This window comes from Moschus berezovskii, chromosome 12, assembly GCF_049115385.1.
Source record: "Moschus berezovskii isolate FMDL1 chromosome 12, NW_MosBer_1.0, whole genome shotgun sequence".
NCBI classification, from domain to species: Eukaryota; Metazoa; Chordata; class Mammalia; order Artiodactyla; family Moschidae; genus Moschus; species Moschus berezovskii.
This window is the reverse complement of record NC_142471.1, coordinates 95,435,570-95,458,793: the sequence shown is the minus strand read 5'-3', so window position 1 is coordinate 95,458,793 and position 23,224 is coordinate 95,435,570.

Genomic DNA, 23,224 nt, shown 5'->3' with positions numbered 1-23,224 from the left:
GGACCCTGCCACCTCCCACCCGCCAACCAGGTGATTAGGAGCCAAACCAGATTGAATTCTGTTTCGAGAAACAACGAAATACAGCAAGTCATGTCTGCAAGAGTCCTGGGAAACTGTCACGTGCCGCAGAGCACGCAGAAAATTATAACTCGGTCCCCAGACGTTTTCAGTATCTGGAAACTTCCTTAGGGTCCGCTGTGAAGTGAGGGAGGGGAAGGCAAGGTCCGGCACTCTTTGGTACCCCCACCTGAATGAAAGCAGCGTTAACTGCCTAACTGGTTTCTGTGTGCGTGCTAAGTCACTTCAGTCATGGCAGACTCTTTTCGACCCTAGGGACTGTAGTGTGGGATTCCACAGCTAAGACCTTGATCCACCAGGTTCCTCTGTCCACGGGGCTGTCCAGGCAAGAATATTGGAGTGGGTTGCCATGCCCTCCGCCAAGGGATCTTCCCAACCCAGGGATCAAACCTGCACCCCTTATGTCTCCTCCATTAGCAGACGGGTTCTTGACCACTAGCGCCACCTGGGAAGCCCCTAACTGGTTTATGCTTCCAAGCAAAGTTTCCTTTAAGTGGTTTTCACAGGAAGATCAGCTTGGCCCGCAGCTGGAAGGTAGACTTGTCTGAGCAAGGGAGCAGGTGGCCGGGACCAGAGTCCAGGTGGCCTCGAATCCAGCAGGTGGAGGACACGGGGCTGTGCAGGATTGGGGAGTGCCCGCCCACCCACCTGGCTCCAGCAGGGACCCGAAGGCATCTGCTGGGGATTTCAGGGAGATCGCGGGGAGGGTCTGGGGCTGGGTCAGGACAGAGCATCACGGACCCTCCCTAGCCAGGTGCACCCACCCCATCAGGGGACAGGTGAGGCAGGTGCGGCTGTGGCATCTGGCCCTGGGCAAGCCTGACATGATCTGCCCCAGGCGGCACCACCGCCCCCTCGTCCACACGCCGCCCCCAGGACCGCCGACTCCTGGGCCACCCTCTTCTCTGCACTCCAGGCCTAAGGAGTGTTAATGACACCAGCACAGGGCCTCCCAAGGATAACCCGCATTTTTAAAATCTGGGGGATGGCATCGGCCAAATCCCAAGAACAGACCTCCCATGGGGGCAGGTCGTGTGCTGGTGTGAGGCAGCCTAGCCATGGCCGGGGAGGGGCCTCCTTTCCGCCGGGACCCGCCCTCGGCCCCCGTGTCTCACCCCCTTCCTTGCCCCTGGAGGACCCAAAGCCCTTGACGGAGCGCCCCCCAGACCTCCCCTCCCCAGCATGGGCTTTCCACAGCTAAGACCTTGAGAGTACGATCACGCCCTTCAAGAGCACAAGCAGCCCACAGTAATTTGCTTTGGAGGCTTCTATCAAAACAGAGAGAATGAAATTAACTTCTTCGAGGGCCAATATTAGTTCAGCATCAAACAAACAGAAAATCACCACCGGCCTTTAAATGAATGTTTTCATCCCATGGCTGCCTTCCTGTCTGATCTAAATAAATAACGAGGTCATTAATAGAAAACACAGCTATTTACCTTAAAGAATAGAATTTCAAATCCCACAAAACAGTTACCAGTGTTCCAAGCTCTGATGAGAAAAGAATAGGTTTATACCAAATTGTATATTCAATATGTTAATTAAACCAATAAAGAGTAACTGTATTTGAGTTTCCTGATCTAATAATAAAAGAGATATGTTTGGCTGACTATTTAAAGTGCTTGATGGAATATTTTACATACTTTATTTGCATACTGAATACATGCCAGACTAACATTTCAAGTTTCAGTAAACTGCTCAGAATTCTGCAGATGAAGAGTTCTGTGCAAGTGCGAACACCCCACTGTAATTAACTTTTGTTGTTTAGAAAACCAAGGCTATAAAAGTCTATTTAATCAAACTTCCCTCCATGTGCTTTTTTTTTAAATTATACTTAAGAAATCTATATACCAAAGGGTCTCATTCTAACTGTAGATGGTGAGATTATTTGACTAACTTCCATAGAAGAATCACAAATTAAAAAGAAGACAATTAGCAAAACTGAATTCTGAGACGAACATAAAAGCACCAGAGACCATTAGGTTTGATTAATGAGCGTCACTGTTTAAAACTCTGCCATTTCTAGACTCGGGCTGGTGTTGGCTCCACTTCGTCCCTAAAGTGACAGGAGTGTGAAAAGTACGCACCAAGCACAAGTGACTGTATTTCATTTCTTCTGTGTCTCGGCCTAACTAAGCTTAAAAGTCCCAGACAATAAATCTCACTTCATTCCTTGAAGCTGGAGAGAAAACAGTGCTTCCAGCTACCACCGCTGCAAAACAAATCAGCCCCAAATGTAGGGGCTCTAGACAATAGCCTGATTTATCGTCCTCTCTGGAGGGCAGAGCTGGACGGCTCTCAGCAACGCATCTGGAGGGCACAGCTCCCCGAACACCTCCCTGCATCCACCGCAGGATGATGGGGCACCCGGAGTGTCTCCCCCAGGGAGCCAGGAGCTAGGGCGCCACTGTGATAACATGGCCCCACAAGTCACAGGGGCCACTTCCATTGGACCATGGCTCCACCCAAGGTGGAGGAGAGAGAACCCAGCCCACCTCTCGACAGGAGGGTCACCTCGTACCATGAGGATGGAAGGGCTTGTGGTCCAGGATCTGCTGGAAGGTTCCATTCTGTCTCATTGTGACCCGGACGCTCCCAAGTCGCCAGCCCCACCTCTGTCCTCAACTTGAGGCCTGAACAGCCACCGTCACTCCATCTCAGGTGTGTCCAATCTCCTTGAACCCCATTCCTAAGTGTTAGGGGATAAACAATGTCCCCAAATTCACGCCGAAGCCCTTATCCTGGTGACTCAGATGGTAAAGAATCCACCTGCAATGCAGGAGACCCAGGTTCAATCCCTGGGTTGGGAAGATACCCTGGAGACTGGAAAGGCTACCCACTGCAGGATCCTTGCCTGGAGAATTCCATGGACAGAGGAGCCTGGTGGGCTACAGTCCATGGGGTCAGAGAGTCAGATACGACTCAGTGACTAATACCCATCCCCAGAACCTCACGGTGTGACTGCATTTGGACACACTGTCTTTAAAGAGGTCATGGTAAACCAGGGTCTCTAGGGTGGCCCTAATCCATTGTGACTGGAGTCCTTATAAGAGGAGATGAGGGTGCAGACACATGGGGAGGATCACGGAAGGAAACTGTCAGCCAAGGAGAGAGGCCTCGGGAGGACCCAGCCTGCCCACACCTTGACCTCCAACTTCCCGCCTCCAGAATTGTGGGAAAATCCATTACCGTGGCATTAAATGCCCCCGGCTCTGGTTTTGTTATGCAGGCATGCTGACCAAAACACCAAGTCACCAAGTCAACTCAGCTCTTCACGCATGCATACTAAGTCGCTAAGAGTCTTTGTGACCCCATGGACTGTAGCCCTCCAGGGTCCTCTGTCCATGGAATTTCCCAGGCAAGAATATTGGAGTGGATTGCCATTCCATTCTCCAGGGGATCTTCCTGACCCAAGGATTGGGTATGTGTCACCTGCATTGCAGGTAGATTCTTCACCACGGAGCTGCCAGGGAAACCCTCAATTCCTCATACCTGTAGTCTTAGGAAACTGACACATCTCTTCGCCTAGAGGAATTCATAGAGACCCCTCCTCACCCCCAACACACATTCACCACCCACCCACCGCCCCCCAGCCCGGCCCTGATCCAATGTGGACGACCGCGGCTGCCCTGCACGGGCCCCTCAGCCTGAACCCCTTTCCATCAGCCCAGCCACCCACCGGGCCCTTTGCAAAGACAGTCGTGCTCGTCCCGGGATCAAAACGTCTCCCCCTCCCTTTGGGACACCTCCAGAGCCCCAGGCCCAGCACCAAGGCCTCCAGAGGCGGCGCGATGAGCCAGAGAAGGCGTGAACTCCACGCCAAGCCATCTGGCTCAACCGCAACCGCACGGTCACCAGAAGCAAGACCTGGTGAGCGACCAGACTCTTGCCTCGATTTCCCAGGCAGGAACTGCGGGCGGTCGTGCCCACCACGGAGGGCGCTGGGCCTGCCCCCTCCTCCTCCAGGGGCGCCCTGGGGTGACCCCACGCCCGTCACAGCCCTCCAGTCGCCTCAGTCTTGGGGGCTGAGAGGGACAGTGTCACTCACACACTCACACACACACACTCACACTCACACACTCACACTCACACACTCACTCACACTCACACACTCACATTCTCACACACACTTGCTCACACACACACACACACATTCACTCACAGTCACACACACTTACACACACACTCACACTCACACACACACTCACAGTCACACACTCACACTCACACAATCTCACACTCACACACACACACTCTCACACTCACACACACTTGCTCGCACTCACACACTCACACTCACTCACACTCACACACTCACTCACACTCACACACTCACACTCACACTCACACACTCACACTCACACACTCTCACACTCACACACATGCTTGCACTCACTCACACTCACACTCACTCACACACACTCACTCACACACTCATTCACACTCACACACTCACTCACAGTCACACACACACACTCACACACTCAGTCACACACTCGCACTCACACACACACTCACACACACACTTGCTCACACACACACTCACTCACACTCACTCACACACTCACAGCCACCTTCCTCTCTGTGCCTTGCAACTTCTCCAGCCGCCATGGACGCTGCCTCAACCCCCAAAAGGCACAGCCCAGAACTGGACTGGTGGGCAATTATCCCAGAGAACCCAGGACCTATCTTCGCACAGACACCTTGCAGGGTGTTTACAGCAGCTTGACTCAAAATCTCCAAAAGCTGGCACATAAATGGCAGGATAAAGAAACTCAGGCACATCTGCAAACGGACCTGCTCAGGGGTGGAAAGGGACAAGCTATTGGCCTGAACACCCACTGCACCGACGCCAGTGAGAAAAACCAGACCAGAAGGTGCTGTGTGCGTGACTCCTTCACCCCGCATCTGGAGAAGGTGGTGGCCAAAGCTGGACCAATCTGAGGAACAAAATCAATAATGCAAAATTGAACCATAACCAAAAGTGTAAACTAAATATGCACGCGTCCCAATCGATGTAAAGAAACATTAGAATAAATAAACGGGGAGAAGACGGATGTCTTCCTTACATAAGTTCAAGTAATTTACGTGGTTACTTCCCCCTCCAGAAAGGAGAGCTTGATTCTGAGCCTACGTGCTCCCACAGAATAGAGTCTGGACGGGAGGGAACGTGACCTGACCGGGGTGGGGGGCAGCCAAGCAGGACCTGGCAAACACACCCGTATACACGCACCCAGGCTCAAATCAGCAGCGGGAGGCCGTGTTGAAAGTACGTGCCCCCTAACACGATGGACGGGCACTTAGCGTGAGTGGTGTTTATCCCAAAAAACCATAATGGCTTGTGGAAAAGTACAAAATACATGAGCAATGTCCTCACTAAAAGCGAGGTAAAGAAAGAGAAACCATGCCAGACCAGAGGAGCCTAAGGAGACTCACCAACCACAGGCAGTGTTCTTCTTACATCCTGAACGGGATTCCAGAAGAGAAAAAGAACCCGCCAGGAGACAAGAGAACGCCAACTGAAGTCTGGAGTTCAGTTACTCCTAACGTGCCAGCGCTCGCTTCTGAGCTGTGATCAAAAAAACAGCATGTAGCATAAGGTGTTGACTCTCCGGGAAACTGGGTGAGGAGTACACAGGAGTGCTCTGTGCTATCTTTGTAACTTTTCTGTAAACATAAAATTATTCCAAAATGAACATTGTATTTAAAAAAAAGAAAAAAGCACACGGCGTGGGCATCCTTGGACTTCTTCCAAGGCTGGTCTTGCGAGCACCGTTCCTTCTTCTCTGGCTCATGAGCACCAGAGGAGATAATTCACAGGTTATCCCTCAGCCCCTCCGCCTCCAGCTGCCTCCTCCTCCTCCAGGTATTTTGTGTCAGTCACTAGGCAGTGTTCACACGGGCTCTGGTTCTGCCAGAATCCAAGTCAGCAAGCAGATAGAACTCTTTGTAAAATATATATATTCAAATAAGTAAACCCACTAGTAAAGACTGGTAGGTTCGACACCTACTGGACTAACCCAGTCCTCTGGACCTTTGCAGATGGCTTGGCCAAGGCCTGGTTTCCTGGGAAGATGGGTGTCAGTCCCCGGGAGCCACCATCAGCGAACAACGCAGACGGGCGGCTCACGAAAAATAGTTACCTCTGAGCGATCCGGAGACTGCAGTCTGAGACCCGCAGGCCTCGCACTCGGGTCTGGGTGAGGACCCCCTTCTGGCTGCAGGCGGCCGCCTCCTCCCCGAGTCCTCGGTGGTGGAAGGGGAGAGTCCACTGCCCGGGACTGCGTTTATGAGAACACTGATCCCATCACCCCCTAAAGGCCCACCTCCTGACACCACCACTGGGAACTGGAAATCTGGGAGACTCACAGGCACAGACCAGGCACGGGGCAGGTAAAGCGCCCTCTCGGGATGCGCCACTGTCACACGGGGAGGCCCACGGGGACTCTGCAGTCACACGGGATATGTGACCCAGGGGACAGGCAGAACGAGAGCGAGCAGAGGATGACCGTACAGTCGGCACTCTGGAGTACTTTTTAAAAACACATAAAATGCAAATTGCCTGGCTGCAAATCACATTTTGAGTACTGTCACTTCAACTCTCGGAGCATCCGTTACCACATCTACGAAATCAGACCATCAATACGGGATTGCAGGCAGGTCTCTCTGGGTTCACGGAGAGGTTCTGGGATCATTCCCTGGGGGTAGGGGGCATCCCAGCCCCTGCTGTGCACACAGTCCTTCCACAGGACACGTGGCTGTCAGCTGCCAAGCATCACCGCCTCTCAGAGGTCAACAGTCCACGCAAACTCTTCCGGGTCTCTGTTGCGGTTTGGGGTTTCAGCCAGAACAGAGCACCTGCAGGTCAAGTCATGCTGACACGACCTATGCTTGAACCGAGGGCCTCGTCAGGTGTGACCGACACAGGAACGGAGCACAGGCAGAAGTTCCACGACGCTGTGTCCCTGGGTGGTGGTGACGTCTGGACGGGTCGGCATCGGCAACACGGCCGTGTCAACCAGGAGAGAGGATTCACCCCACAGGGTCCAAGTGAAGAGTCTCCGGTGTAACTACTACTTACAGGGTCAATAGAGAAAGGGGAGGCACTCCAGGGGGCCCATGGCCACCACCCAGCACGCTTTATCCGCGAGGAGGGGCCAGCTGACATCCAGGCGTGAGGAGGGCAAGCTGCTGGGGGAGACGCTGCCGGGGAACCGGAAGCAACACTGGACCACTCTCCCCCTGCCCTCCAGTCTCCTCTGGCCTCTCACTGGCTGAGCCCGAGTGAAAACCAGCCAATAGGGGAAGAGACCCAGGAGACGCTGCCTCCAGAGGTAGGCCTGCCAGGGCCCCAAGGAGGCAGAGAGAGGAGGAGAGGGGACTGGGGACGGGAAAGAAGATGGACAATGACCACCGGGGGAGCACGGAGAACCATGCAACGCCCGGGAATTAAACGCTGCAGACAGTGTAGGACCCCCCACGATCTCAGGAGTCGGAGGACAGACAGACACGAGAAGCTAAGCGGGGCGACACAAACTGCGGGGGCTCGGGAACCTTCATTTGCTCCTTTAAACCTCTCTTTGCTTTCCAACTTCTCACAACAGCTCTCATCATCATCAGAAAAACACATGTTTCTGAAAAGCGGTATAAAATACACACATTCGCAAAGATATATCCGATTGAACCACAGCAAACTGCTGCTTCTGCAGGTCAACAGAGTTGAACGTCAGGCTTCCCTGGTGGATCAGACAGTAAAGAGTGCAATGCGGGAGACCCAGGTTCAATCCCCAGGTCGGGAAGCTCCCCTGGAGGAGGAAATGGCTGCCCACTCCAGTATTCTCGCCTGGAAAATTCCATGGACAGAGGAGCATAGTGGGCTACAGTCCATAGGGTTGAAAAATGACTGAGCCACTAACGCTTTCACTTTTCACTTGTTGAATGTTTGTTCAGCTTAACACACATGCAAACACACACGTGTGTAAATACACATGTACACACAGAAACACACATGAGGCGCTCGGGCACCTCAAGCACTCTGAAGTCAAGGCCACTACACAGCGCACATCGATGGTATCTGTGACTTGGAAGACAGCCAGGACAGCCATGCTGCTACGGACTCGCCTCTGGTCACCTGGGAGGTGCCGGTCACCCTGCAGACCTCCAGTGCCTACAGGTGAAGTGGAAGCCTGGACGCCACGTCCCTGACTCAGTTAATTACCTTCTTCCCTGTTTCAGCATCTCCAACAACTCATGAAATGAAACCTGAGCAAACATCTCCTCCTCCACCTCTTTGGTGGAAATGTGTGTTGCTTCCCCTGTCATCACTGGCCAAAGGTCCGGGTTTTGCCCAAATGCACCTCTTGTTGACATGGGCGTCGGCCGCCCTGAGCTGTGGGCGGGAAGCCCAGTGCTCTCTGAGCCCCGGCTGTCAGGAGACCCCACCTCCTACGCAGGCAGGCACCAAGGACGAGGGCTGGCAGCCACGTCAGAGAATCACTGAACATCACTTTATTAAAAAGGTACACCTTGTGTTAAGTCTGTAACAGCCCCTGATTTTGCAGGAAGTTTATGGCATGAATACTTTCTAAGCCCTGAACAAATGTCTCCCTGGTTACATGCTGTCAGGGAGCCCAGAGTCGCTCTTCTTGAAGATGGATGTTTGCTTCGGAAAGTTCTCTGCCGAGGTGATGGATGACGGAGCCGCTGGCAGGTCTGCTACAGGAAGGAATCCAAATTCAAAGCCCTCATTGGCCCATCCATCCACTCCTCCCATGGCCCCGGCCCACCAGACCAGTTCTCAAAGACCCTAAACCAGCCCCTTGAGCCCGTGACGCTCACCAACCCCAACCATCACAGAAGCCACTGCGTCCTGCACGTGGTCAGCTCTTCACTTAACCACACGTGGAGGACGCTCACAGCCAGCTCACTGGATGCTCAAGGGCCGCTGATGATCGTCCAGGGCTCAGGCCAGCAGGGCCGGAAGCTGAGAGCGTTTCCAGTAGACACCCACCCCTCCAGGTTGGGCTCCCTTCATCAACAGGATGCAGTTTATTCTCTGCATCCTTTCAGACTTGGCCTGACACACCTGTCCTCTGCAAGCACATCCTTAAGGACGCAAAAAAATGTGAGGTCCCCAAAGTGGCTTATGGGTCATGTGTCAAGCAGTCAACCTAAGATATTATTCAATCTTAGAAAGCAATGATATTCTAGCACCTACCTCCTACAACAGGGAAGAACCTTGAGGACATTATACTCGGTGAAATGACCCAGTCACAACAGGACGAAAACTGGGATTCCACTTACTTGAGGCGCATAGAAGGGGCAGACTCACAGAGACACGAGGTGGATGGTGGGTGGGGAGAGGGGTTGCTGTTGGTCAGTCGCTCAGTCGTGTCGGATTCTTTGCGGCCCCACGGACTGCAGCATGCCAGGCTTCCCTGTCCTTCACTATTTCCCAGAGTTTGCTCAAACTTATCTCCACTGATTCGGTAATGCCATCCAACCATCTCATCCTCTGCCGCCCCCTTCTCCTTTTGCCTTCAATCTTCCCCAGCATCTAGGTCTTTTCTAAAGAGTCGGCTCCTCATATCAACCAAAGTATTGGAGCTTTAGCTTCAGCATCAGTCCTTCCAATGAATAGTCAGGGCTGATTTCCTTTAGGATTGACTGGTTTGATTTCCTTGCAGTTCAAGGGACTCTCAAGAGTCTTCACCAGCACCACAGTTCAAAAGCATCAATTTTGCAGTGTTCAGCCATCTTTGTGGTCCAACTCTCACATCTGTACACGACCACAGCCTTGACTGTATCCACCTCTGTTGGCAAAGTGATGTCTCTGCTTTTAATACACAATCTACGTCACAGGGAGCTGTGCTTAATGGGGGCAGAGTGTCTGATGGAAAGTGATCTGGAGATGATGGTGGTGACAGCTTCACAATAATGTGATGTACTTAATGCCACTGAATGGTACAATTAAGAATGGTCAAATTTTCAAATGGTTAAATTTTATGTTATACATGTTTTACAATTGTTAAAAAAGAAAGAAAATGGAGGTTGGGGGGACAAGAGGAGGAGGAGGAAGAGGAGGCAACGGGAGCCAGAGAGAAGGTGCAGATTCGGGGGGGCAGTGAAAGGGCGCGCTCCGCAGTGGGGGGCCTGGGAGGACCGCAAAGCCCCCAGGGGAGGGGTGGCACTGGGCAGCAGCACGCGAAGGAAGCTCAGCAGTGGGTGCAGCCACATGGGTCCAGCGAGGGGTCTTCCTTCTTTAGACTGTACGGTGGGGGGCGGCCATGGTCCCAGGACGTTCACTCCGGCCACGTCTCTGGCGCCTCCCTTCATCAGCGTCAGCGTGGCTCCCCAACACTACCACCTGCCCCTATCATCACATTCACCAGAGCAAAAGCGACTGGCCCATCTACTTGGGGCTGTTTACGTATCACAATTTTTAAATCTGCACTTTTACTATAGAAAAATTTAAAACAGAAGAAAATTGATAAAACACACAAGAAAATTGAAGTTAGTGGCCTTGCCACCCAGAAATGACCCAGTTCATCCTGGCACACGACAGCACCTCCAGACTGAAGGGAGGCGGAGCTCGCCGCCTCACAATACGCCACCGCGGAGCATGGAGACCCAGGGCAGGGAGGACACTGAGCCTCCGTCCTCTGCCGGAAGCAGGAGACAGAGCTCCTGGAAGGTCCTCCCTGCGCCCCGGGGGAAGGAGGCTCCCGTGTCACCAGGGGCTGAGGCCTGGACCCACAAACCGGTCAGACTAAGCCTTGTTAGGGAGTTGCTCAGGCGTGTCTGACCGTGTGGCCCCAAGGACTGCAGCCCCCAGGCTCCCCATCCACAGGATTCTCCAGGCAACAGTACTGGAGATGGTTGCCATTTCCTTCTCCAGGGGACCTTCCCAACCCAGGGGTCTGACCTGCGTCTCCTGAATTCCGTGCGGATTCTTCACCACTAAGTCACCAGAGAAGGCCAAACTAACCCTTAGCTCCTAGTTACATCCTCACCCTTTACAACCCCCAGCCCAGACCCCTCTGTCCGGTCAACTCTTCACAAACTTCCTGCTCCTTCATCTAAAAGCTGTGACAGCTTCCTGCCCTGGTCCCTTCTGCACGTCTCATTCTCTGGTGAGGATTCGTGTACAGGCACAAATTCAGTAAAAGTTTCTCCTGTCAGTCCATCTTACGTCCACTTAATTCTTCGGTATCGGGGACCTGCCTCGATACGGCCCAGGGTATCCTCGGGATGAACGGCATCGGCGTCAGAGAGAGAGAGAGAGAGAAAGAGAGAGAGAGAGACAGGGGCTGATGATTCCTTGGTTTACACTGGAAACCAATAAAACCCCAGCACGGGGTTTGCTCTGTTTACGTAGACTGCAGGCGCCCTCTCGAATCACTGGAGGCACCCCACCAGGGCACCCCCTCGAGTGGGTCTTAGAAGCCCAGGCAGATAAGTAAACGCAGAGGGCCCAGCGCTCCAAGGATCTCAACCAGAAAAAGGAGAATAGAGAAAAGGATGGAAAAAGAGAAAGAACGACACGGGGAGACCAAGCTTCAGTGAGCAAGGCCCGAAACTTTATTTTCTAGTGCTGCTTTTATACCCTAAGTTGTGTACAGAGAAAGGGAGGTATAGAGTCATGCCAAAATCACGCAGGGTCAGCAGTGTTGACCCTTATCAGGATCAGGGCTTATTTTTGTGTGTCTTGTGATAAAAGTTTTAGGTGGTTTACATCCTCTTCTGGCCAGGGGGCCTGCTAACAGTTTATGGCCCTCTCTCCTAACAATAGGTTAGTTAGCTAGTAAAAGGCTTATATTCTTTTAAGGTGACTTTCCTAGAGTCAGGTGCTAGACACATAACAAAGTTACATTCCTATAAGGCACCGGTGTAGTGAGCTGCAAGAAAGGAACTTATTAACTTAAGATCTGATGTGGTTAAATCAAAGGCTACTACTTATATTCTCTATATGTGATTAATATATTTCCAAGGATACAATAGATAGAGGAAACTTTGCAGCAAGCATTGATTCAACAATGAAATCTTTTTTAGTACTATTCTAATGATTTTAACTTCTTCAACAGATTCCTGTATTTTAGAATATTAGGCTTTCTGTCCTTGCATGGCTGGGAGGCTATAAACAGTCACACTCATAGTTGTAAGAGCCCAGACATACTTGTCATGCAAGTTAGAAAGCTATCAGAGGGGCTTGGATTGGAACACTCCTATTAAGCCGAGGAGAACTTTTAAACTACAGCTCTGAATTAATGTTTTCAGAGAAAGGTGGTTGGGGGGAAGCCCCCGAAAGTATTAGAGGACTTGGTAAGAGGCGTAAGATAGTAAAGCAGTCAGACTCCGGTTTTCTTTGGGGTAGATGCTCGGGTAAGTCCAGGGGGTTCCTCGAGTCCTGATTAGCCTTTGCCCGTCAGGCCTCTTCCCCAGTTGACCTTTGCCACGGGTAGGATTTCCCTCGTTGGCTCCCGGCACTTCGGTCCAACCAGCAGAGACTCACAGAAGGTAGAGGAGAATGTTTCCTCCCCTGAGACACACACACACACACACACACACACACACACACACGTGTGTGCACACTGGAGAACCGTCCACACATTTGCACGGAGACACATTCAAGTATATTTCTCGTCTCATCGTCAACTAAACTAAGATTTACTTCAGCCACTCTTTTAATGCCTCTTAAAATGTCACTTATTGCAATGTCTCCCATTTGATTAACTCTTCTTCTTGAATGTTGTATTTTAATGACTGTAGAACATGACATTACATGGCTTGATCGCATTTCATTTGGACTAATTCATAACAGCGAACACTGAGGCTGCCTGCTTGCTTTTAGTATCACAAGCACACCAGAGATGTGTGTCCTGAAGGCTGCACCTCGAGCCCAAGCTTGACCCATTCCTAGCCAAGGAGTGATCGGACGAGGGGTGTGTCTGCACAGGTTGCTTGATGCATGCTTTTCTCCAGAAAAGCCACCCCAACTTACGCTCCACCTCAGCGTGTGGCATCTAAAAGGAAATCACCTTTGACCCGAATCAATCTGCTAAACAATGCACATGCACTCAGACGGGATATGACAACCCAGACCTTCGGGGCTTCTGAGCTTGTCGGCCCAAAAGCGGATAAGATTTTTGCTGTGAACATGGAGCCAACGTTCAGTGCAGACCTGCTGCCTCAGGCCAGGGGACCAAGCTTCCAGGGCTGTGCCTCCACATGTGCAGAGACGGCCTCAGGCCAGCCCAGGCCAGAGAGGACTCACAGGCACAGCGCAGCCCAGGTCAGGCCAGGCCAGGGAGGACTCACAGGACTCAGCCCCTCCCAGACCATCTATGCCCACGTGAAGCCAGAGCTAGTCTGCACAGAGAGCTGCGATGAACAGGCCACATGGCCCAGCCCTCGGGGGCACATCAGAGCCCCTGCCCAGGCCGTTCCTGCTGAGGCTCATGGCATTGATTTTGCGTCAGAAGTTAGCAGGATCCTGTTTTAATTGGTGGTCTTTCAGCTGACCTCTGAACTGCATTATTAATGAAGGCCATGTCTCCACTGTCGGTTCCCAGCCCCTGCAGGGTGGTGAGCATCTCGTGGGCCACAGGGTGGAGGACCAGGAGGCTGGCAGAACCTAGGAGGCAAGAGAGACGGGCTAAACCTGGGACTCTTAGCTCCATCCTGCCCACATTCAAAGGGCATCCTGTGGTCCTTGTCAGGGCCCTGGCAGCTAAATCTGAACGCTTAGGGAAAATGCTTAGGGCTGCCGCACATAAGACCTTCACAGCTACCGTGGCCTGAAGTGAGTCCCCTCAAGGGGCCACTGGTTCCAGAATCCCTGGGTCTGTGTCAGAAACACACATTCTAACTCCCACCCCAGGTCAGGCCAGTTCAGTGGTTCCAAGGTGAGGCCCTAGAACCTGCATTTTCAACAAGGACTCAGGTGGGTCAGGTAACCCCTGAGTTGGGCAATTACATCACTCAAAGAGGGAAGCGGCTGGTGTCTCCACTGCTTCTCTTTTTCTTTCTTCCTTTTTAAATTCAGCTGGCAAAAAAAAAAAAATCCCTGATTTTTAGATATAGGTACACAGAGTTGGAGAAGGCAATAGCAAGCCACTCCAGTGTTCTTGCCTGGAGAATCCCAGGGACGGCGGAGCCTGGTCGGCTGCCGTCTATGGGGTCGCACAGAGTCGGACACGACTGAAGCGATTTAGCAGCAGCAGCAGCAGGTACACAGAGCAGCCACCTTCCCAGGTGGCTCAGTGGTAAAGAATCCGCCTGCGAATGCAGGAGATGGGGGTTTGATGCCTGAGTCGGGAAGATCCCCTGGAATGGGCAATGGCCACCTGTTCCAGTGTCCTTACCTCGAGAGTCCCTTGGACAGAGGAGCCTGGTGGGCTACAGTCCATGGGGTCGCAAAGAGCCGGACACAGCTGAGCGACTGAGGACGCGCAGGGTAGCCAAGGGTGACAGGATTGCTATACATCAGATTATCAGACCCTCGGAGCCTGGGGACAGGCCTGGAGATGCTCGTTTTTTAAGCTCTTCCAGTGAAAATGATGCTTGGTCCCTTTGGGAATCGATAAACTATATGACCAACTGGGTTTTAGAAGGAAATACGTTGAAAAACAAATTCATGAAACATGGCTCCCCACATCCAGGCCTCGGGACTCCAAATGCAGCGATGGGATCGTCTCAGAATTCACAGGGTGAGGCTGATCAGGCAGCTTTTCCTTGAGAGCAGCCTCCTTCCTACACCAGGACGCTCCCGCTCCACCTGGTTCAGAGGTCAGGCTGCAGTCGGGCAGGATCGGGTCAGGCAATGGGGCTGATGACTGTACCGATGACTTCCAGACCCTTCTTGATCCGCCCAGGAAAAGGACCCATCTTAAAGGTGAACGTCCAGGGCCTGGGTGGGCCGCCTGCCCTGCTCAGCCACAGATTCAATCCTGTTCAGCTACTTCTCTCTTCACCCATCACAGGAAAACCCCAAACAGAAGGGTCCACAGTTTGAAACAGGACAATCCCTCTGCAGGTCCCTCAGGGGAACAGCTGCTCTTAGGGGGACCAGACACCCAGCTAGGCCCCCATTGCTGGACCCCATGAGGACCCTGCAGGAAAGACCGCTTCGGGCACTCTGCCCAGCATGGGCATGGGGGTCTGTGAGTGACCAGAGCACAAATCAAGAAGACCACAATAGACAGGTCCTTCTGGCTCTGCTTGATTTTTTACAGCCCTCTTGGTGTTGCTTCCACTAGAGGTCGGTTCAGAATTCTCAAGGGGACATGGACTTACAAACTTTGGAGTGCCCTATAACCCTGCCTGCTGTTCAGAGCAACACTCACCCCCACAAGGGTCTGCATGCTTGCTGGGGAGGCTGCCTCTGTGCCCGTCTGTGCTCTGCGGGCACACAGCCCGCAGCACGCCGAGTGCCCAGGCTGTGTTAGCAGGAGGCCCCACCGGCTTCCCTGGACCATCACCCCTCACTCATATCCTCATCAGGATGTCAGCAAGGCCGGGCTTCATTTTTCCAAACCTGGGCTCCCATGCAGATGCTCACATGACGGACTAAGTTCAGTCCCCTCGCCTTCCTGCTGGCACAGGTCCAAATTCCACTCACCCCCCACCCTTTCCCTAGAGCCATCCCCCCTCTCAGGGCCAGAGAAAGTCCCCCCAAGGGAGGCGGCTGCCCTGCAGCTTCCGCCCATGCTGGGATAAATGTCCAGGCAGGAAAGCAGTGACTGCGTCCAATGCCCCAGCAGGACTGGCCCGAGGTAATCCATCAGTGAATATTGACTGTACCCTCTGAAGTATGTGTCCTTAATTCTGCCAATTAAGTTCCCAGCTGCTCTGGTAATGGGCGATGCAAATTCCTAGAGTAATAAAATCATTAGACTTACGAGCACTGGGAAACCCCAGTGGGCGCCTGAACCACTGGGGTCAGGAGTCATTCTGACATTTGTTTATTCAAAAACACAGTGTGTTCTTAGGTCAGTCTCCCAAGGCAAAAGAAATAAAAGCAAAAATAAACAAATGGAACCTAATCAAACTTAAAAGTGTCTGCACAGCAAAGGAAACCATCAATAAAATGAAAAGACAACCTATAGAGTGGGAGAAAATATTTGCAAGCAACGTGACTGACAAGGGGTTAGTATCCAAAATATATGAACAGCATATACAACTTAGCACCAAAAAAAGAAAAAATCCACACACAAAAAAAGGTGGGCTGAAGATCTAAACAGACATTTCTCCAAAGAAGACACACAAGGACGTCCACGGCAGCCCAGTGGTTCAGACCCTGTGCTCCACTGCAGGGGGCATGAGTTTGATTCCTGGTCAGGAGTAAATGAGGATGAGATGGTTGGATGGCATCACTGGCTCAACGGACGTGAGTTTGAGCAAATTCCGGGAGACGGCGAAGGACAGGGAAGCCTGGCGTGCTGCAGTCCATGGGGTCGCAGAGTCAGACACAACTGAGGGACCAATACCAGGAACCGGGACCCCACACGTCTTGTGGCACAGCCAGAAACGGGAGCCAACAGAGACGCGCCGACGGCCAACAGGCGCATGGGAAGGGGCTCAACAGTGCTGATCACTAGAGAAACCAAACCCAAACCACTGTGAGATATCACCCACACCAGTCAGAATGGCCGTCATCAAAAAGTCCAAAAAGAATAAATGCCAGAGAGGATGCAGAGAAAGAGAAGCCCTCCCACACTGTGGGTGGGAATGTAAATTGGTGCACCTACTGTGGAGAACAGTATGGAGGGTTCTTTACTTTTTTTTTAATTAATTAATTTTAATTGGAGGCTAATTACTTTACAATAGTGTGGTGGTTTTTGCCATGCATTGACAGTTAGGGGAGCAGGCCAGTGCAAACTGCAGGCTGAAGCAGAGCTGGTGAAGCTCTGGGGACTAGCTGGCCAAAAAGAAAAAAATATACTTTAAACAGAGCTACCCTGTGACCCAGCAATCCCACTCCTGGACATGTACCTGGAGAAAACCATGGTCCTGATATTGGTAAAGACACATGCATCCCAGTATCCATAGCAGCACTGTATACAATAGCCAGGAAAAGGAAGCAACCTTAATGTCGATCAACAGAGGAATGGATGAAGCGAATGTGCCGTATACATACATATGTGCTGAGTCGCTCAGTCGTGTCCAATTCTTTGTGACCCCACGGACTGTAGCCCGCCAAGCTCCTCTGTCCGTGGGGATTCTCCAGGCAGAACACTGGAGTGGGTTGCCATGCTCTCCTCTTCCCAACCCAAGGGACCTTCCCAACCCGAACCCAGGTCTCCCACATTGCGGGCAGATTCTTTACCATCTGAGCCACCAGGGACGCCCAAGAACACTGGAGTGGGTACCCTATCCCTTCTTCAGGGGATCTTACTGACCCAGGAATCGAACCAGGGACTCCTGCACTGCAGTGGGTTCCTTACCAGCTGAGCTACCCAGGAAGTAAGTCAGACACAGTAAGGTAACTATTATATGATGTCACTTCATATGTGGGATCTGAAAGATTAAGCAAATGAGTCTATACACAAAACGGAAACAGCCTGAGAGGCAGAGAAAAGTCCACGGTTACCAAAGGGGAAAGGGGGCGGGGAGGGGTGAACCAGGAGTCCCGGACTAACAGGTACCGACTATTCTGCACAAAACAGACAGAGAACAAGGGCTTACCGTGCCGCACAAGGAGCTGCATTCCGTGTCTTACAACAACCCACCACGGAAAATCACCAAAACAGGTATATCCATACATAGGCATGCCCGTATAGAGAGCGCTAAATCACTTCGCTGCACACCTGAAACCAACACAGCGCTGTAAATCAACACTTCAACCTAAAAACAAAAAGAAGTTGCAGTGTTTCCGCCGGGTCTCGCAGGGCGGGAGTGAGGGTGGTTGGGGCCAGCGCTCGTGAGTGCCGACCGGTCACTAATGGAGCCCCGAGCCAGGCGTGGGAGGTGCAGGAGGGGAGGCCGCCACAGGCTCAGGCCAGGGCCCGCAGTCATTCCGTTTCTCCCGGGAAGCAAGACTCGTTGCGTCTTCACTCCATTCGCCTTGGTACCAACGTGTGTGTGCGCACACGCTCAGCTCTGTCCGAGTCTCTGCGACCCCGCGGACTGGAGCCCGCCAGGCTCCTCTGTCCATGAATTTCCCAGCAAGCACACTGGGGTGGGTTGCTATAGTGGTAAAATATAATCTTAACGTGATTCTACAGAGGAAGGGCCCACAAAGGCCAAGGCGCCTGGGCCCAGGGAAGCCCAGTGCAGCCCTTGCAGAAGGGTCAGATGGGGACCAGTGGGTGCTCCCTGGCCAGATGGCTCCCTAGGGGGTGGGAGGCCCCAGGTGAGAGGGGACGTGACACAGCCCCCCCAGGGCTGGAGAGCCGGCTCCCGGGAGGGCAGGGATCAGGCAGAGCAGTCCTCGATGGGAGCGCCTGGGGGCCTGGGGGTGAGCACACCCTCCTATGTTCACCTGGGTCTCCAGGGACCCTGACAGCTCTCACCACCCATGGCCACCGCCTCCCCACACCACGAGACCCCCACGCTGGTTCAGCGGCCACCTCGGAGGGAGAGCAGCCCCCCCAGGAACCATGGAAAAGCTCCTTCGCTCAAGGCCACAGGCTGGAAACAAGGGAGGGAACCGTCTACACGGAAACCTTTGTGGGCAGCCCTCCTACCCAGGACATCAACCCCTAATCCGGCCACGTCCGAGTGGGGGCAGGCTTAGAGGCCTGCCCGCACCAGCTCGGGGAGGCAGGGCCTGCCTCTGCTCCGCCACCCCCAGCTCACCCGGCTCAGGCCGTCGGGTCCGACTCAGGACGGAGCCACTCAAGCACTGCAGTCATGGTGGCCGTCCCAGTCCTGCCCACCCCGCCCCCCAACACCTCCACGGGCTCCCCGGCCAGTGCAGCACGCCCTTTCGGGATCGTCATGTTCACACGCTTAGCCCAAGCGACCCTCCCGGCCCAGAAAGCCCATGTCCTCATCCTTAGACCATGAAACTACCAACGTCGCCCAGACTGCGGGGCGCACTCACGTCCACAGCCTCACGTGCCCCTTGGGTGACGCAGTAGAGACACAGAAGCCTCAAAGACGTGTCCGTCCACACCCTAACCCCAGCACCTGTGGGCTAACCTGATTTGAAAATAGAGTCTTTGCAGATGTAATTAACTCAAGGATCTCTTCAGAGATGAGACCATCCTGGATGATCCCAGTTCAGCTCAGTCACTCAGTCGTGTCCGACTCTTTGCAACCCCACGGACTGCAGCACGCCAGGCCTCCCTGTCCATCACCAACTCCCAGAGTTTACTCAAACTCATGCCCATGGAGTCGGTGATGCCATCCAACCATCTCATCCTCTGTCGGCCCTTGAACTTCTGCCTTCAATCTTTCCCAGCATCAGGGTCTTTTCCAATGAGTCAGTTCTTCGCATCATGTGACCAAAGTATTGGAGTTTCAGCTTCAACATAAGTCCTTCCAATGAATATTCAGGACCGACTTCCTTTAGGATGACTGGTTGGATCTCCCTCCTGTCCAGGGGTCCTAAATCTGGTGACAAGTGTCCTTTGAAGAGACAGAAGAAGAGGAGACAGGGAAGATGGACGCAGAGACGGGAGTCACGTGGCCACAAACCAAGAAGCACCCGGAGCCTCCCGACACAGAAGAGGGAAGAAAAGACGCCCCTCCCGCGAGAGCCTGGGGAGGGAGCCGGCCCTGCCCACACCGTGACTCCAGACTTCTGGCCTCCAGACGGGGAGAAAATAAACTCCCGGCGCTTTACGCCACCCAGTCTGCGGTCATTTGTTACCACAGCCCCCGAAAAACTCACACAGCTGACAAGCGTCGGTGTGGCCAGCGGGCAAACAAACAGCAGTTGTCACGCTCCAGCCCTGATGGCACACCTGGGAAACGACCCACACAGAGGAGACAGAGTATAGAAGCCTGTCCTCCTGAACCACCAGGGGAGCGTTACCGTTCCTGGAGGAGCAGGTGTGGGAGAGGGAACTGTCCCAGCACAGCAGAGGACCCAAAAACTGAGAGTGAGACAGAGCCAGACCCGCTGGGGCCTCCTGGGGACAAACACCACCCTCCTACGTCCTCCACCGGCCTCGTCTTACAGAAACTTCAGCCTCCTAAGCATTCCCCCAGTTCCCAAGAATAAATGTTATCAGAGACGTGAGAAAACACAGCAAGAAAGGAAAACAGGCAAGACGAAACACTACGAGTTCAGCCGTTAAACAAGCCGAGGGCCTTGAGATCTCGCTCAAGGGCGACAGGGCTCCCACGTGGCACCAGTGGTAAAGAACCTGCCCGCCAACACAGGAGACATGAGACTCGTGCTCAATCCCTGGGTTGGGAAGATCCCCTGGAGCAGGACCTGGCAACCCACTCTGCGATTCTTTCCTGGAGAATCCCATGGCCAGAGGAGCCTGGCGGCCTACAGTCCATAGGGTCGCAAAGAGTCAGACACGACTGAAGCGACTTAGCACACACACACGCAAGGGCTACAGATAATACTCTGAGCCGCGTCCTGTGGACTGTTCTGCAGACACTGAAGCCCCCACCAGGAGAAGCTGACTGCATGTTGCACACCAGCAATAGACCCCAGACCAGCTGGAACCAGAAGCCTGAGGATGATGACTTCTGATGACCTCACCACCAGCCAATCAGAAGAGCATCCATGAGCTGGCCACACCCCCACAGACCCCCTCCCTCATTCTGGCTTTGAAAGCCTTTCCCCTGAAGCCTTCAGGGAGTTCAGGTCTTCTGAGCACGGGCTGCCTGGACTCCTTGCCTGGGGCCTGCAATAAACACTGCACTTTCCTGCCCCACAACCTGGGCAGCAGATTGGCTTTACAGCAAGGGTGAGCGCACTCGAGCTTGGTTCCATAACAAGACCTCTGTGGGTAACAGGCCAGAGCTTCTTGTCAATGCCGACACTGAACACTGGGCATCACTTACCCTAAGTTTCCATATCCACAGGACAGGGCCGTCAGAGCCACCCGACTGTAGACCAGCACGCAGTTAAGATAACCTGAACTCATACAATGTGCACGGAGCCTGGTTCTCTGGAATTTGGAACCGGCAAGGGGAGGAGGGGCAGGGGTCACACTGTGTCGGCCCTGCCCCCGCTGTGCGCCCTGCCGACCACAGACCACGGGGCCAGCTCCACTTCCCCAACAGTCCAGAAGCACCAGGACCTGCAGTTCTCTCTGTGAAGCAGAGTCTTCCATGCTCCCGCAAGTTTCAGCCTCTATTACCTCTTCAAAGCAACACTTTCTATTTCTTTTTAACTGTGAATGATTTCAAACAACAGTAGTGATGAAATATACATGAGCATTATCGTGCATGGCTTTTTAGCTAGAAAAATTTCCTCGTAGTTAGAATAACTGCTTCAAAGGTTGTATAGCTGGGAGCCATCTGATTAGGTAATAACACAAGAGAAACAACATTTGCAAAAAAAACAAATCTCATCACCACATCTGGACCAGGAAAAGTACTGTATTAATCAACAAAGAAATGAGATATCTGGGCCCTAGAAAGAAAGAAAGAAAGTGAAGGCATTCAGTCGTGTCTGACTCTTTGCCACCCCATGGACTATAGCCCACCAGGCTCCTCCATCCATGGGATTTTCCAGGCAAGAGTACTGGAATGGGTTGCCATTTCCTTCTCCAGGACATCTTCCTGACCCAGGGATCGAACCTGGATCTTCCAGATTGTAGGCAGACGCTTTACCATCTGAGTCACCTGGGCCCTAGACACCTACCCAAAGCCACGGAAGTGTCCACAATGAAGAAGCAGTGTCGGTGCCCCCAAAAAACTGGCAGCACCAGGCACTGAGCCCCAAGCCTGGCTGAACACAGTCACCCTGCCCAGGGGCACAGACGTCCCCTGCCTCTCTGGGGACAATTCTGAGAGCCACCCAAGCTCTAAAGCTCCCACCACCACCACCACCACGGGCTTGTATGTGGGCTCCATTGTGGCTGCATCAGCATTCAAGTCCTCAGTCTGACCCATCTTCCCTCAAACCCTTACAGGTATCGCTCTGAGAGCCCCTGAGATAAACTCCCTGCACAGAAGCCTTCCTCTCAGAGTCTGCCTTCCAGGAACTGGACCAGACCTAGCCCAACACCCTCCTTTTCCATTTCAAGGGAATGGAACACAGTTCCCTCCTCAGTCTCCGTGAGACTCTGCACCCTCCACCTTAAAGTTGTTTTCAGACGGTTATTATTGCCCATTCTCCCATGTGTGCCATCTCCTGGCTGTTTCTTGAGTCTCTCCCTATGATTTGTAATTCTGTTTGCAACTTGTGCCTGGACATTTTCCCTCTTACCCGACTTTGCAGTTGCCTCAACCTGGCCTGCAGGTTGTGTGGTTAAAAGCAGATCTTACAAGAAGCATTTGGGGCTTCAAAAGCCTTGGTTCCACTACTCCCTCCAGTCCACCTCCCTTGAACCTGCTGCTCCAGCCTCTGCTCTCACTGGACTCCTCTCCACTCCTGGGGCTGGAAGTGCTCCTCTTCCTTTTGAACGTGGCTCCTTTGTTTATTTTTTTAAACAGTGCACTTCTCAGGCACTTGAGTCAGGAGCAAAGAAGAGAGGAATATGCCTGGATCCACCACTCCCTCCACCCCATTGGGGCTTGGACTTTCAGCCCAGTGCTTCTGCAGAAATATCTGATTGCTCAAAGGTCTTCTGCATTTTGAGTCTAAGTCAGCCTCCTCTAAGTTGGATTCATTATCCTTAGCTCCATCCTCTGGAACCACAGAGAAAAGGTTTCCTTCTTCTGTCCTTCCAATAGGTGATCCCTGATTGGTGGTCCTGATGATGGTCTCTGGTGGTGGTCCCCATGCTTTTCAGGCTGAACATCCCAGCTGATGAAAACACAGTTTTGAAATCTTTCGCCAGCCTGGAAATCCTCCCCTGGATGCAATCCCACTTGTCAATTAATATTTAATTCTCTTTATATAATTTTCACCATTTCGTTCTACTATTGACAAGTCTATTTAGATGCCTAATTTCACTGCCAAAATTCTTCCAAGAGCAAAGAGCTTTGGACCCATAGCCCAGCAGGCCCTCTAGGACCTCACCAACAGATGGCCAGCCTGCCCCCTGGAACATCTCAGAGATGGAGCACC